Source organism: Physeter macrocephalus, chromosome 16, assembly GCF_002837175.3.
Source record: "Physeter macrocephalus isolate SW-GA chromosome 16, ASM283717v5, whole genome shotgun sequence".
Classification (NCBI taxonomy): domain Eukaryota; kingdom Metazoa; phylum Chordata; class Mammalia; order Artiodactyla; family Physeteridae; genus Physeter; species Physeter macrocephalus.
In genome coordinates, this window is record NC_041229.1 from 65,598,092 (window position 1) to 65,612,761 (window position 14,670).

Genomic DNA, 14,670 nt, shown 5'->3' on the forward strand with positions numbered 1-14,670 from the left:
GGGCACGAACCCGTGTCCCCTGCATCGGCAGGCGGACTCTCAACCACTGCGCCATCAGGGAAGCCCTGGGGCATTTCATTTGACTGTAGGTTCGTTCTCAGCCTGTTCCTTCCTTGGATATTGTTCCCTACATAAAGAAGGAAATCAGCAAATGGTGGCCAATTGGATTTAGAGTAGCAACTTTCATGAAGTTTATTCATCACTTCAAAGACATGAATTTGCAGTATGGGTTCCTTACCAATAAATAGCAGTGTCTTCCTAATCATTTGGTGTGACATACCAGGCTCTGGATCTGGGAGTGAGAAGGGAATTCCAGGCAGGGACAATAACAAGCAGAGGTGTGGAAGTTGGCATAGTCTGGTTTGACGAAGAGTGATGGTGACAGCCATTGATGGGGTTAACTGGAGGGATTGAAGTGTAAGCAAAGCTCCTAATTTTATTTTAATTGCTTCAAAAGAAAGACTGACAGCGACTGTTTCAAACTCCCAAAATTGTAAACTGGGTTTTATATTTTGGTCAACATTGGGGTTTAGGCAAAAAAAAGAAGAAAAACATTTAACTATTTTATGTTTAATTCTATCAGAAGTTACTAATAATAATTACAAATTTCCAACTATTACAACTTCCAGTTATGTTTGTCTCCCCATGATTATCTAAAACATGTTTCACAATTCTTGATGTTCACATACAAACATTAAATGTTTGCATTTCAGATGGGCAAAAACAGGGATGTCAACAATTTGACAGAAAACCAGTCCTTATTTCTTTCTCTAGAATGGCAGCTAAGAAATTTGTCACTTAAGTGGAGCATAATCTAGTTTAGTTTTGTTGGGGACCTATCTCAATCTGATTTGTAAGCAAATAGATGCTTTAACTATCTGGGCTGTAAATAATCTTTATTCTCCAGCTTCTTTTATCAGCCAAGAAAAGCAATTTGCAGCATAATGCCTGGATAAACAAAAGTATTTTTAGGTCCAAGTGATTTTTCTTCAATTTCCCTTTAATTAAAACTGACTCTCTTCTTAAAAGGTGATTCCTGTCTCATCTCAAATTTTTCTTTCTTGAAGAGGGACTTATAGGATTCTATTTTTACAGAGGTTAGTTTGCTTCCCCAATATCCAAAAGTGAAATGGCCTTCCGTAGTCTGTAGGGTAAAACCAGAATCCTATAACAAAGCCTGCTTTGGTTTTGCCTCTTCCTGCCCTCCCAGCCCCATCCTGTGCCTCTTTCAGTCCAGCCCCACTGAATTGGCTATTCTTCCCAAGTGCCATGTTCCTCTCCACTGGTGATCTTGGGTACATGAGGTGTCCTCTGCCTGGAACATACTTTTGTGCTACCTTCCTTCACTAAGGACTACTAGTTAATTTCTGTCTCAGATGAAATGTCCCTTCCTTAGGGAATTTGCTCTGACCACCCCCTTCCCCTTTCCCCACACACTTCAATAGCCCCTGTGCTTCTCTATTGCAATGTTTTACTTGCTTGTAATTTTCTAATTATTGATACTAATTTATTTAGCATCTATCTTCTCTGCTGGGCTGTAGGTTCCTTGGGGACAGGTACCCTATCTGTTTGTTCACTACTGTACCTGCCTCACAGTGTAGTCTTGGTGATTGGATGCATTCAGTTAATATGTGTTAGCTGATTGGCAAAAATTTAACTCTTTATTAAATGTGTTAAAGTAAAAACATTTTACATTTAAAAAAATATTAACACTATATACTTTAAAATTATTTACAAAGTAAGATTCGATTCAATAAACTCTAGATGCATTTCAGTATCCTTTTCATTGATTCTCAACGGCAACTCATCATGAAAATGTTTCTTACATCATGAAAATGATTTATCCTGGAATCATTATCTTAAAGTCAGAAGCATCCTCAGGAAAACACTTTCATTGTGACTTCAGCTCAAGGATTTCAAGATAGTTTGACAACAGATGTCCTTCCATCTTGGAGCTTTTGGTGGCATTTTCCGCCTCAGTCGTTAGGAATTTATTGCCTGCTTATAGATTCAAATCAGACAGAGCGGCCTTAATTGCCTTCCTCACCCCCAGCTAGGAAAACCTCCACTGTGGAATGAATGACACCTGCAAAACAGTCTTCCTCAAATCACAAAGAAGAAATTTTTCCTCAGATTCTCACATTTGTAGAATCAAAGTGAGATGATTTCTCCTTTATTTTGCCTTAGCTGGGTGGTCTTTGTATGCAATAATGCTCCATTAACCTCTGACTTTTAGGATGTGGTATCCAGATCCTGCCTTTAAAGAACTTACCATCTGGTTAGGCACAAATAGGTAAAAAGCAACTCAAGGACACATGCGTATCTCAGGCAGTGAGTCCTGGAGTCAGGGATGGGGGATTTCTGAAGAGCTATGTGATCTCTGAAGAAGAAGACTTTGAAGCTCTTACCCCAATTTTCAGAGGATTAACTCTTGTATCATTCATGTCTCAGATCCGACATCTACTCCCCATCACAGGCTTTCCTGACCACCCTGTCTAATACAGACAAACCCATGGTGCCATTCTTTATCCCTTCACCAGGCTTTAATTTACAGCTTCCCCACTAGAACATAAGCTTCTAGAACAGAGGGACTTTGTCCTGATCATCACTGGATCCCCAGCAGCTAGAAGGTTGTTAGTACATAGTTGGCACTGTTTAATGGTTATTGAATGAATGCATGGGCAGGGGGTTGGAGGGAGTGAATGCATATATAGGGAAAAAGGAAATCCAGATGGATGAAATGACCTGGAAAAAAAGAATGGAGGCTGGCTTAAAGCAGGCCAACTGATAGAAGGAAGAAGCTCATTTGAGTGAGCAATGGGAGGGTGGGCCACCGGTTTATGAGGCAGGATGGGGCTAGATCATAGGTTTTGAACAGCCAACTGTTGAGTTGCTCTAATTGAGGGGTATGTGGATTGAACCCTGGCCTAGGGGTGTGGCAGTAAGAATGAAAAGGTGGGGAGATGTTATACAAAAACTGTCAGTAGGCGTTGGTAAGCGACTGATGTGGGGGTAGGAGAGTCCAAAGTGGTTGTCCATCTGTTGAGTCTCCAAGAATGTTGGTGCTTCTGACAATCCAGGCATGCCTTGTTATATTGCACTTGGCTTTATTGCATTTTTAACAAATTAAAGATTTGTGGCAACCCTGAGTATGACAAGACTATGGCACCACTTTTCCAACAGCATCTGCTTACTTTGTGTTTCTGTATCACATTTTGGTAATTCTTGCAATACCTGAACGTTTTCATTATTATTATTGTGTTTGTTATGGTGATCTGTGATCAGTGATCTTTGATGTTACTATTGCAAAAAGATTATGACTCGTGGAAGGCTCAACTGGTGGTTCGCATTTCTTAGCAAAGAAGTATTTTTTAATTAGGTATATACATTGTTTTTATTTTTTTATTTTTTATTGGCGTATAATTGCTTCACAATGTTGTGTTAGTTTCTGCTGTACAATGAAGTGAATCAGCTATATGGATACCTATATCCCCACCCTCTTGGACCTCCCTCCCCCCCGCCCCATCCCACCCATCTAGGTCACCACAGAGCACCTAGCTGAGCTCCCTGTGCTATGCAGCAGGTTCCTACTAGCTATCTATTTTATTTTATTTATTTCTTAGAAATTTATTTATTTTATTTATTTTAATTTTTGGCTGCATTGGGTCTTCATTGCTGCATGTGGGCTTTCTCTAGTTGCGGCGAGCAGGGGCTACTCTTCGTTGCAGTGCACGGGCTTCTCATTGCATTGGCTTCTCTTGTTGCGGAGCACAGGCTCTAGACGTGCGGGCTTCAGTAGTTGTAGCATGTGGGCTCAGTAGTTGTGGTGCACAGGCTTAGTTGCTCCACGGCATGTGGGATCTTCCCGGACCACGGCTCTAACCCGTGTCCCCTGCATTGGCAGGGGGATTCTTAACCACTGCGCCACCAGGGAAGCCCTCTGTTTTGAACATGGTAGTGTATTTATGTCAAACCTAATCTCCCAATTTGCCCCACTCTCCCCTTCCCCCACTGTGTCCACATGTCCATTCTCTACGTCTGCGTCGCTATTCCTGCCATGCAAATAGGTTCATCTGTACCATTTTTCTAGATTCCACATAATGCGTTAATATTGATATTTGTTTTTCTCTTTCTGGCTTACTTCACTCTGTATGACAGACTCTAGGTCCATCCACATCTCTACAAATGACCTAATTTCGTTCCATTTTATGGCTGAGTAATATTCCATTGTATATATGTACCACGTCTTCTTTATCCATTCATCTGTCATTGGACATTTAGGTTGTTTTCATGTCCTGGCTATTGTAAATAGTGCTGCAATAAACACTGGGAGACATGTGTCTTTTTGAATTATGGTTTTCTCAGGGTATGTGCCCAGGAGTGGGATTGCTAAGTCATATGGTAGTTCAATTTTTAGTTTTTTAAGGAACCTCCATACTGTTCTCCATAGTGGCTGTAGAAAACCCAGATATAAACCCACACACATATGGTCACCATATATTTGATAAAGGAGGCAAGAATATACATTGGAGAAAAGACAACCTCTTCAATAAGTGGTGCTGGAAAAACTGGACAGCTACATGCAAAAGAATGAAATTAGAGCACTACGTAACACCATCACAAAAATAAAATCAAAATGGATTAAAGACCTAAAAAACTCTTAGAGGAAAACATAGAAAAACCACTGTAAAACTCTCAGAGGAGAACATAGGACACTATAAAACTCTTAGAGGAAAACATAGGAAAAACACTGTTTGACATAAACCACAGCAAGATCCTTTTTGACCCACCTCCTAAAGAAAATAAAACAAAAATAAACAAATGGGACCTCATGAAACTTAAAATCTTTTGCACAGCAAAAGATACCATAAACAAGACCAAAAGACAACCCTCAGAATGTGAGAAAATATTTGCAAATGAAGCAACAGACAAAGGATCAATCTCCAAAATATACAAACAGCTCATGGAGCTCAGTATCAAAAAAACCCCCAAACAACCCAATTAAAAAATGGGCAGAAGACCTAAATAGACATTTTCACTAAAGAAGACATACAGATGGCCAAGAGGCACATGAAAAGATGCTCTACACTGGTTTTTAGACATAATGCACACTTAACAGACTACAGTACAGTGTAATTGTAACTTTCATATGCACTGGGAAAGCAAAAACTACATGTGACTCGTTTTAAGATATTTGCTCTATTTCAGTGCTCAGGAACTGAACCCACAATATCTTGGAGGTGTATAGCATGTATTAGTGAAGTCGGAGTACGAACTGGTTTTGGAGACTGGCAGGTGGACTCGGTTTGAGTCACAGGTGGAGGTAAGGGAATGGCAGGGCTTTCAGCAGAGATGAAGTGCAGCCGTGCTGCCAGATGGACGCTCTTGGGAGAGGTTAAGGCCTGTTTCCAGCCTGCTCCCAGAGCTGGCTCATGGAATCACTGGCTCCCACTACACTCTTTCCACAGTCCCCACAGTTACAGCATCCACTGTTCCATCCAGATGAGATACTCCTGTCGGAGGCAGGAACTTCCCTACCCAGCCCCCAAAGAAGCTACCTGATTCATCATCTCATATAAGGCCAGTCCTGGATCTCCACTCTTATTATGCACCTTTTGATCCATAATCTTCCCAGCTTCTAAGGACTTTGAACTTTTCCCCTCTCCCTCCATTTCTCCATCTAGATCACAAACGTGCTAACTTGTGTGTGAGGACACACACACACACACACACACACACACACACACGTACTGACCCCATCAATCATGGAGCCCTAAGCCTCCATAATTCAATGAGACTGATGCCTGGCACATAGTGGGTGCCTAATAAATGTCACTTCTTCTCCTCTGACCCCTTTCTATCTTCCAGCTACTCCATCTGGGTGCAAAACTGCCCAGAAAAATGGGAAGGAGTTGGGCTGGCTTCTGGGTTTCCATGCCTGTATAACAATGAAGCTGCTTCTGGAGCAGAGTAGTTTGTGCCCGTAAACAATGACCTCCGTTATCCATGAAGGCGGCCAGCAGTAGCAGTCCCTGTAGAAATCTTTCCCATCCCAACTGCAAGGATGGTAGAAGCTACAAGACTACGCCATTTATCTCGGCAGCGCTAGCAAAGGCTTTCTATAGTGCTATGCAAAGTACACTCTTCCCCTATTCTTTCTGTCTGGGCTGGGCTTTTTTTCCCCCTGGTTAAAAATTAAAATAGCTGCTGAATTTATATTCATTTCTTGGGTCTGCAGTTCACGCTCCATTTGTCATGAGCAGCCTGCATTATTGTGGGGCTCACCTGCTTGTATCGCCTCTTGGAAATAGCCACTTAAATCTCTGCTTGGTTAAAAATGGTTCCCTCATGCCAGGGTACCAGAGGGCAGTGACACATGGAATAGGGTCAACTGAGAGTGACAAGAGGCTCTGCAGCCTGATCCCCTTCCAAGGAAAGAATTCCCCCGAGTGCCACCCCCATGGGTCATCTCACCTCTCCCTCAGCAGCTTCAGCATTGGGAGTCACAAGGGATGAAGCTTCAGCTCTTAGAAAATTCTTTCTAAGTGGCTACAACTTACATCCCTGTAACTTCCACTCCCTGTTCTTAGTTCTGTCCTTTGGGCTGTATAGGTCAGATCCTCTATAAGGGAGTTCTTCGAATTAGGAAGACAGTCTCCTGCCTTCTATATGGGTTGAATTGTGTCATCCAAAGATATAGGTTGAAGTCCTAATCCCCAGTACCTCAGAATGTGATACCTATTTGGAAATAGGGCTGTTGTAGATATAATTGGTTAAAATGAGGTCATACCGGAGTAGGGTGAATCAGATATCACTGGTATCCTTATAAGACACACACAGAAAGGGAGAACACCAAGTGAAGACAGAGGCAGAGATTGGAGTGATGCTGCCACAAGCCAAGGAGTGCTTGGGGCTACCAGATGCTGGAAGAGGCAAGGAAGGATCCTTCCTTAGAGACTTCAGAGGGAGCATGGCCCTGTGAACACCTTGATTTTGGGACTCTGGCCTCCCAAACTTCGAGAGAATAAATTTCTGTTGTTTTAAGTCACCTAGTGTGTGGTATTTTGTTATGGCAGCCCCAGGAAACTAATATACCTGCTGAGACTTCCCTGGGCTGAACATGCGCAGTTCCTTCAATTGTTTCTCATATGATATGATCTCCATCCTTTCCTTGATTTCCTTCCTTTGAGCATATTTCATGTACCAAGCCAATTACTCTAGAGGTGGTCTGAGCATTACATCTTGTACTGGGACAATCACCTCCCACCTTTCTGGATTCTGTACCTCACAGCACAGTTGCTTTCTTGACAGCTTTTTTGTACCTCAAATTCTGACTGAGTTTATGGTCAACTAAGACCCATGGTTCTTTTCCAAGAGCACCCCTGCTAAATCATGTCTCTCAGCTGGTATGGTAGTTTTGTTAAAATCTCTTACCATAATATTGATTATTGCTGTCTTCTTCGGATATTTTGAGTCGATTCAGCAATGCATTCAAAATTCTTCCCAACTCCATTCTTTATCTATTTTCCCCCCAGAAATTCATTTATGTCTTCATTGAGTTTTTAATCATGGGGTGCTGAGGACAAAGAACTGTGGCATATCATCAGAGACTTCTCTGCTGTGAATCCATACATTTGTTCACTCAATAAATATTTACTGAGGTACTAGTACATGCCAGATATTATTTTAGGCACTGAGGATTTGGAGATGAATAAGAGAACTCTCAGGGCTTCCCTGGTGGCACAGTGGTTAGGAATCCGCCTGCCAATGCAGGGGACACGGGTTCGAGCCCTGGTACGGGAAGATCCCACATGCCACGGAGCAACTGGGCCCGTGCACCACAACTACTGAGCCTGCGCTCTGGAGCCTGTGAGCCACAACTATATTTACTGAGGTACTAGTACATGCCAGATATTATTTTAGGCACTGAGGATTTGGAGATGAATAAGAGAACTCTCAGGGCTTCCCTGGTGGCACAGTGGTTAGGAATCCGCCTGCCAATGCAGGGGACACGGGTTCGAGCCCTGGTACGGGAAGATCCCACATGCCACGGAGCAACTGGGCCCGTGCACCACAACTACTGAGCCTGCGCTCTGGAGCCTGTGAGCCACAACTACTGTGCCCATGTGCCTCAACTACTGAGGGCTGTGTGCCTAGAGCCCGTGCTCCACAACAGGAGAAGCCACCGCAATGAGAAGCCCGCGCACCTCAACAAGGAGTAGCCCCGGCTCGCTGCAACTAGAGAAGGCCCGCACGCAGCAACAAAGATCCAGTGCAGCCAGAAATAAATTAATTAATTTTTAAAAAAAGAGAGAACTCTCAGTCCTTATGGAACTTAAATTATCACATTAGTCAACCTTGAGGATCTACCTGACAATTAGCAGAGTGTGTGGATATCTGCGTTCTGGCAGACCCTTTATCTTTTCACAAATACCAGTTCTAAACCTCTGGAGCCAGGGGCCTGGAGAAATACTGTTTCTGAATGGAGAATTGAATATAGGACTGTTCTTTCCAGCAAGCAAGAATGTTCTTGTTCTTGTCTTCTCTGTGACAAGGGGTAGCTCCCTAGGGGTTTCTGTCTCGTTTTGCCACTTTTCTCTCCTTTTGACCTGCTAACAGAGCAGCTTAGGGTTTGGGTGGGAAGAATAGGGAAGAAGCCGAGCTGCAAACAGGCAAGTGGAGTCAGGGGTTGGGAATAAACAAAGTACCCTGGCTTTGGATCTTGGGTGCAGGAAGCTGGGAGTTTGTACAATGGAGAAAATCAGAGTGGAGAGAGAAGATAGAATCATGGTTAATGAGGAAGAGTGAAGGAATGGGGAATAGCTTGAAGAAGGGAAGAGTTGGAGGAGGTGAGACCTGTATTCAAATATTTACACAGATGTATTTTTTTCCCCTAACATCTGATCAGGTATAAAGCCAGATAAGAGAATTTTGTTGGCTGTAAGAAACCTAGATGCACTTAGATGAGTTTATGTCCCAGATGCCAATGACTCTAAGGCTTTAACAACAATCTTGCTGTGGAGTGTCTGGCTGTCTAGTGGAGTCGTGTCTGTTGTTGCCTCTGGCATTGATCTCCTTTCTGTAGCATACGGACTTTTCTTTTCATGTCATTCTCCTTTCTCTTCTTGTCCCCAGCCAATTAATTATCTTTGCATTTTCCTATTCAAATTCTGGAGGGGAAGTGTCTGACTCTCCTAATGAATTACCACCAGTTCTGCTGGACAGAGCTTTTCACACCCAGCTTCTTCTTTGGTCACTGGCCAGCTGGCGGATGGGCTGCTCTTGGCCCAGGTGCTCGTTCTGGTCCAGTTATTTACCAGTCCTTGTTCAAGGGCCAGCACAGAGCCTCTTCTCTCAGCAGTGACCTGTGGGTGGGGCAGTTTCACTTCTAAAAGAAGGTTGGGTGGCGGTCACCGTGAATGTCATGTAGTTTGCCATGTCGGGTAGATTCTGTTTCCTAAACCTTTTTCCCTCCATTCTCTGTTTCCAGGTTTCACCTCTGTTTCACCATTGTTTGGACTGGACTGTCAGAGATGTCTTCCCGACTCAGTTTTGTTTCATTCCTCATATTTCTGTCACCATGATCTTTCTAAAACTACACATGTGATAATATTGATGCTGAAAGCTCAGCTTCTCTGTACACCAGTGCCAAGTCAAACCTCAGAGTCAGAGTTTTGGGTGAAGTAGAAAAGGATAGCTTTATTGCTTTGCTAGGCAAAGTGGGACACGCCAGGCTCCTGCCTCAAAATACTATGTGTCCCAACCTGGGAGGATTTGATGAGGAGTTTTACAGCAATAGTTCAAGGGTGGGGTTGCTGACAAGATTAGGGTGTGTGAAGGGTCTCAGGAGGTTGGTCTCCTAATCTTGATGAGCTTCTCTGGTCCCTTTAATCTTGCCTCAGGTGGTTTCTTGGCTGCTCCTCCCTTGATTAGCAACTGTTCAAATCTGCCCTTTGGAACTCAGGGAAGGTCATGGAGGCTGGAGACTTGCCTGCAAGAAATGGGGGGCAAAAAAGCCTCCGTGCCCAGGAGCCCCACAGGGCCCTCCTCAGTTTAAATATCACTCCCCTGTCTAAAATCTTTCAATAGCTCTCCATCATCATTTAAGGAAAAAGTCAAACCTCCTTTGCTCACCAATTCCATCTCCCATTACAACCTCTCCAGGTTCATCTCCCTGCCCCTCATTTGCTCCTTATATCTCATAAAGGCTCACCATGCTATTTTATTTCTCCAAGTCTTTGTAATATTTTCTCCCTCCTCGAGTCCCAGCAGAACTCTTATTTGTGTTCAAAACACTTTGTAGACATCACCGTCTCTGGGAAGTCTACTTTGGCAACCACCTCTCTGCTTCTGCCACAGAGCTAATCACTTTCCCCTCTGTGCACTGTACATGATTCTTTTATTGTACTTATCATGCTGTATTAGAATTTCTTTTTAAACATTTCTTTCTCTCCTACTAATTTGCATTCATCCTCAGAAGGGAGCTATTTGTTATGCATATTTGCAGCTCCAGCATTCACCACCAGTACTTCAATAAACGTTTGTTGAATAACTGAACAGTGAGGAAATGATTGAGAAGATAAACTGACCTACTTTATGCCACTGTACTAAGTGCTTTACATGCACTATCTCATTTAATTCTCACAACAGAAAGATAAGGAAAGGGAGGGCCTCAGGGAGATGGAGTGCCTTTCCCAAGGTCAAGCAGTTAGTAAGTGGTAGAAATGGAATTTGAGCCCAGGTTTGTCTGGCTCCAAAGCCCTTGTTATTTTCACTGCACTAGCAGAGAAAGAAAGTTCTGTAAAGACAGATTCTAGCTAAATAAAAGGAAAGGTTTTTTTGGTTTTGTTTTGTTTTTTGGTTGTTGCTGTTGTTTTAAAGATTGGAGCTATGCGAAGTGGAAATGGGCCACTTTGAGTTCCCATGTCAACAGAATAGGAACAGCTGACTCACAGGAGATAGGTCCCAGGATGCTGATAAAGTATAATTTTCCAAGGGTTAAAAAAGATCACTCATAGCAATATAAAATGAACATATGTGAAAGATTTTATTCTACTCGTTAATGAATGAGGGAACCAGTAAGATGTTAAAATTGGCTCAAACAGCATTTAAGAAGCTAAGTATTCATAGGAAATGTTAAGATGAGATTGCTGGGTTAGATTAAAAACTAATTAATGTCCAATAGAGCCATCATTGTAATCTTTGGGGTTTCTTTTCTTTTAAAAAAATATTTATTTATTTATTTTTGGCTGCATTGGGTCTTCGTTGCTGCGCGTGGGCTTTGTCTAGTTGTGGCGAGCTGGGGCTACTCTTCATTGCGGTGTGCGGGCTTCTCATTGTGGTGGCTTCTCTTGTTGCAGAGCACCGGCTCTATGTGCGCGGGCTACAGTAGTTGCGGCACACGGGCTCAGTAGTTGCGGCACACGGGCTTAGTTGCTCCGCGGCACGTGGGATCTTCCCGGACCAGGGCACAAACCCATGTGCCCGGCATTGGCAGGAGGATTCTTAACCATTGCACCACCAGGGAAGTCCCTATAGGTTTCTTTTTTACTGGATAGAAATTATTTGCATCTCTAGTGGTCAAAAGCAACATATTAATAAAACTTTACTAAACCTGGAACTCTAAATCAGTAGTAAATAGTTGAACCAAATACAAGTCCCTGGATATATTCCATGGATGTCCTTCACCCCTCTATGGCGTTGGAAGGGTGTGCCACCCACCCTTTTGCCTTATTTCTAAGCTTTGGATAATTCTTCTGACAGCCCTATTGCTCCCCTCAGCCTCAGGGTGTCACCCTGGACAGGGTGCTTCAGGGACTGGCTGGGAGATGGTGTGGGGGAAGGTCACTGTGTGCAGAGAATTCTGGGTCCTTTCTCATCACACGGTGGGAATCTCTCCTCCCATCCCCATGGGGAGCCAAAGGGAAGGAGAGTAGGCCTTGGCCAGAAGGGCTCCATTTGCTGCAGGCTGGGGTTCCAGCAACCAATTCTAGTTAGGGCACCTCCGCTGGTGGGAAGCCCACCTTACAACTTCATCAATTTTTAAAAAAGTTTTTATTATGAAAATGTTCAAGTGCACACACAGAGTTTGATCTAGTTCCCCCCCCCTTTTTTCTTAGGCTAGAGTATATTAAAGCAAATCTCAGCCATCATGTCATCTCCTAAATTGCTTTAGTTTGTACCTCCCCCATAAAAAACAAAACAAAACAGAAAAGAGATATTTTCTTATGCAACAATGCCATTATCACACTGAACAAATTAACAATAATTTCTTAGTGTCTTCTAATTCATAGTCAGTATTTACATTTCTCTGATTATTGAAAAAGTGTGTTTTTATAGCCCTGACCACTAATATTTACTGCATATCTAATCTGGGCCAGGCTTTGTGCTTGGCGTTGGTCCCGCAGTGAAGAATGCTATGGACAGGATCCCCACCCTCATGGGGCTTATTACCTTCTCATGGCCCAGGGGGTGTGAAGGCTGGTCTTCCCCACAGACTGAGGGACAAGGCCATCATGGAGTTAGGCCTGGCTCAGGGAACATCCTTAGGTCTAGGTGACTCCCATGGTGTTGAGTACCCCAAAGTTTACTAAAATAATCAGACTTGGTTTGTTGGTTCAGCTTAGATATTACAGGCTTGGGCTCCAGCCTGCAGGAGGTGGAGCAGGTGTTTGCAGAAGCCCCAGGCTGAGGAAGGGGAAGGGCCTAGGGGGTCCTGGGACAGCATCTTCTCCCTTCAGGAAGTCCAGAGGAGGAGGAGGACCCACCAGAAAAGGAGCGGAAACAGAGAGCTCACCGAAGGCACAGTATGGCACGAATGCTACCAACTATGGTCTAATTTTTTTTTGCCTATGGTGGGCCCTTACATTTTTCTCGAATAAGTCTCATCTTGACATGTTGGGTTTTGTGGTTCAGCCTGCAAAAATCACTCCGAATTTTGATCCTGCCAGACCCCTTCCCAGTTTCCTAACATCTGTCTGTGATAATTATGCCTTCTGTGTCCACATTTAGTGATGAAAATGGTGAACAGGACAGGACAGAGGACAGAGCCTTGTGTTATTGCTTGGAGAAATTCCTCTAGTAAACTGACAGTAAATTTTAATCCAAACATTACAAGCTGGCATCCATGCGTTGTATTGGGCCTGCAGACGTGCTTTGTTGGTCATTCACACAGTGTTTGGTTTTTAGATGGAATGTCCTTGCCACATACACGGCAAGTCCAGATTCCTACCTTCTTTGAAAAAGCAGGGGCTCTTGCTCCAATTTGCCTGGGTTTCCTCATGGCCACAGTGGACTGCTGTTGGGTGATGGGGGTGCTGCTCTCTTAGGCGGATTGTACCCCTTTCTGTTGCCAGAGTCCTCACCACTCCCTCCACTTATTCACAGGCATCAGAGTCTCCCTCCAATTACCCTCTTTGCTCCATAAAATGATGCTTTTTGGTTATGGTTGGTCTACCAATCATGAACCTGTTTCACTCACTCAGTCTCCGCCTAAATCTCAGCAGCCGCTCTGCAGGGCCCTGTGAGACACCTCGTCAGAACCTTCTGAAAGCTCAGATACATGCTCTCCACTTGATTTTCCTGGTCTGCAGATCTAATAACTCAGGAACAAAGGAAAGGCTGTGCGATGACCTCACCTGTTCTTGGTAAACCCGCACTGGCTCCTGGCAGCCATTGCTTCATTTTTAAGTGTTTAGGAATTGATCAGGATTTATTCCCAGGTAGGAATAGAGGGTGAGCTGCAGCTTGGGGTTTTGGGGCTGCAGAAAACTACTCTCTTCAAAGAGGAACATGCTTTGGAGAAAAAGGAAAGGGCTTTAGATTTAAAAATCAATCAATGTTTGAGTGTGGTTCAGCAATTCTGAAATGAGTGAATTTGGGCAGGTCCTTCCTCGGTCTAGTCTTCAGTCTCACCCACAAACTGGAGCTGATTGGTTAAATGAGGCCTCAGGCTATGACATGAAGTGAGTATTTCTCAGCTAAAATGAGATAGGGCTGGAGAGGGGCAGAGACCCTGACATCTCTGAGCTAGATCATTTGGTTTTGGGCATCCCTGATCCTCTGCACTAGATGATGACAGTACCTCCTCAGAACCAGAAGTTAACTCATTTCTAAATCCCTCAGTCTACAGATGGTGCCACTGAGGCTCAGGGAGGGGAAGTGATTTCTGGAAGATCAAAGTGGAAACTGGTGGCAGAATGGAGATTTTAACCCAGGCTACCTGGCTTCCAGGTGAAGATTCTATCCACTAAACTAGTGTTTTTCAAAAGTTTCTCATCCTGACTCAGACTAAGAAGTACATTTATAATCACTACCTAGAACACAGTCACACATATATATGGTGTGTTTGGATAAAACATATTTGTAACAAAATATTCACAAAAATATGCATTTCTCCATGCAATAAGCTCTTCATGTTCTATTTTAATCTATCCCATCCCATCCCATCCCATCCCATCCCATCCCATCCCATTCCAATCCAGTTCATTTTAAAAGTAAAGTTGGGGCTTCCCTGGTGGCGCAGTGGTTGCGCGTCCGCCTGCCGATGCAGGGGAGCCGGGTTCGCGCCCCGCTCTGGGAGGATCCCACATGCCACGGAGCGGCTGGGCCCGTGAGCCATGGCCGCTGAGCCTGCGCGTCCGGAGACTGTGCTCTGCAACGGGGGAGGCT